The sequence below is a fragment of the Vicia villosa genome, linkage group LG2, assembly GCF_029867415.1.
Source record: "Vicia villosa cultivar HV-30 ecotype Madison, WI linkage group LG2, Vvil1.0, whole genome shotgun sequence".
Classification (NCBI taxonomy): domain Eukaryota; kingdom Viridiplantae; phylum Streptophyta; class Magnoliopsida; order Fabales; family Fabaceae; genus Vicia; species Vicia villosa.
The window spans coordinates 67,294,486-67,296,977 of record NC_081181.1 but is presented as its reverse complement, the minus strand read 5'-3'; the positions used below and the strand labels follow the sequence as shown (position 1 = coordinate 67,296,977).

Below are 2,492 nucleotides of genomic sequence, written 5' to 3'. Positions count from 1 at the left end.
TTAGGTCCGACCGAACCCGTTTCACCCGTTGAAAAAACCAACACTTCAGACGGTTACACTCTGTTTGGATGAGAAAGGAAAACAATAAGAAAGAAAGTAAAAGGAAAGAATGTTAAAAGAATGAAAGTGAATAGAAAGTGAAAGGAAAGTGAGAAGAAAGTTTAGTTGTTTGTTAGAAGTGAAAATGAATAAAAAGTGAGAGGAAAGAAAGATGTGTATATATAAAATGACAAAGTTGTCCCTAAATAAAAATATAAATGTAATTGAACAAAAAAAATTATTTTTTATCTAATGCCAAAAAATAATATTTAATAAATTTTAAGTAGATATAAAATTTAATACATTAAAACCATTTTTATCACTTTAAAAAAGAATTATATAAACTTTAAAGAAACAATTCATTGTCACTGCAAATTGAATATAAATTGTGTAGTGTTTTTATTTTATAAAATATTGATGGTCATTTAAGTCATTTTAACAAAAAAGCAAGTGGAGTTTCACTTTCCGTTCAATTTAGGAGTGATTACTTTTTTGGTGGGTCCCACTCACATACTTTCTTTCATTCACTTCATGATAGTAAACCAAACAAAGGAAAATGGAATATTCTTTAGTCTTTCCCTCCTTCCTCTTTCTTTCCTTCAAGTTTCATTAAAACCAAACACACTGTTAAGTTTGAGCTCACGGATCTGCAAGTGGTTTTATTCAGTCTGACACCGACCGAAAGTTACATTTATTTCTTCCAGTAGATTGCTTTATATTCTACTAGTACTCCATTATTACTATAGGTGTAGTTGGCACATTTTAAGACCATTTACAATGGTTGAAAAACTTAACACCCACTTTTTCAACTCCCAACACTCCACATCATTTTCTCTTTCTTCCACCTAATAACTCAACACCCATTCAACTTTTACCCTCTCCAATGGTTTTTCACTCAACACCCTACCCCACCACTTTTTATTTTCATATTCTTATTTAAATTTTATTTTTATTTTTATGATTACATAAAATTACAATTATCGATTAAAATTAAATTAAAATAATAAATACTTAATAATTTATTTTTTAATTTTTTGTAATAAAAACAAAATTTATTTAAATAATTGGATACGATACAAATCATCTTAAATTAATTTAAAATACAACACACAATTAACGTAATTAGTACGTTACAAATAATTTAAAATGCAATACAACACACAAGTAACGTAATTAGTACGATACAAATAATTTAAAATGCAATACAACACACAAATAATTCAATCACGGAACATTCCAAACTTTGTCCATATGTGCTTCACTAGATCGGCTTGCAATTCTTGATGAACATTTGGATCACGGAACTCTGATCTAGCACGCACATGATTTGCAAAAGCGGGTAACACCTCGGTCGAGTATGGTTGTGGTGCACTAAATCCACTTTCCCCAGATTGCTCAAAATCGGTCCAACGTTGAGAATATGAATCTCGTTCATCCTCAACAATCATATTATGTAATATGATGCATGACCTCATGATGATACCCAAATCAGCTATGTCCCACAAGCGAGCTGGTTCACGGATAATTTTAAATCGAGCTTGGAGCACTCCAAATGCACGTTCGATGTCCTTCCGATATCCCTCCTGAAATTTTGCAAATAATTTATCGGGTTCACTTTGAGGAAGTCTAATCGATTTGACGAAAGTTGGATAAGAAGGGTAGATACCATCAGCTAGATAGTATGCCATATTATATGGACGTTGATTCACAAAGAAATTCACACTTGGAGCCTTTCCCTATTCCACGTCATCAAACACTGGTGACCGGTCTAGAACGTTTATATCGTTCAACATTCCCGGACATCCAAAAAAGGCATGCCAGATCCATAGGTCATGAGATGCAACTGCTTCAAGAATAACCGTGGTGGTTCCCTTATCCCCACTAGTTAAAAAATTTATATTAGAAATATATGTATATATTTGCCCCAACTAGTTAAAAGTTCATGAAACATACGAGGCTACCATAGGTTATCACTACTGGTCACATTTTTTTTAAGAGGCAAAAAGAAGTTTATTTACTAACGAGAAGCTAGACTAGCATAAGCTGTGCCAAGTCTCAAAAAAAACAAATGTTCAACTAGGTACAAATGAGAATTCAACAGAAACCTAGAACAAAGTTTAAAAAGGCCCAGACATAATTAACACCAGGAATGACACCTAGAAAACAACTCAAGAAAGCAATACACACCAAACTAAGAACACCGCACCACCTAACAGATCACCTTCTACTCTATTAATGCTCTACAGAAAACAGCAAATGAGTTAGTACAAGTTACTCCAATATAGTATGCTACTACACTAAAGCTTAATTCATTGTTATTATTATTATCACTGTGGACAATAAATTCCGAACCGTCTGAATCCGGTCTAATCGGTTGCAAAAACAAAATCATGGATGTGTGCTTTTAGACGGTGGAAAACTAGTAGTATTTAATAACTTGTAGTACCATCATA

At 32.6% G+C, this 2,492-nt stretch overlaps 1 pseudogene; it reads right to left on the bottom strand.

The window, feature by feature from the left end:
• Nucleotides 1-1,300: 1,300 nt before the first annotated feature.
• LOC131646247 (uncharacterized) lies at nucleotides 1,301-1,727 on the bottom strand (annotated as a pseudogene).
• Nucleotides 1,728-2,492: the final 765 nt, after the last annotated feature.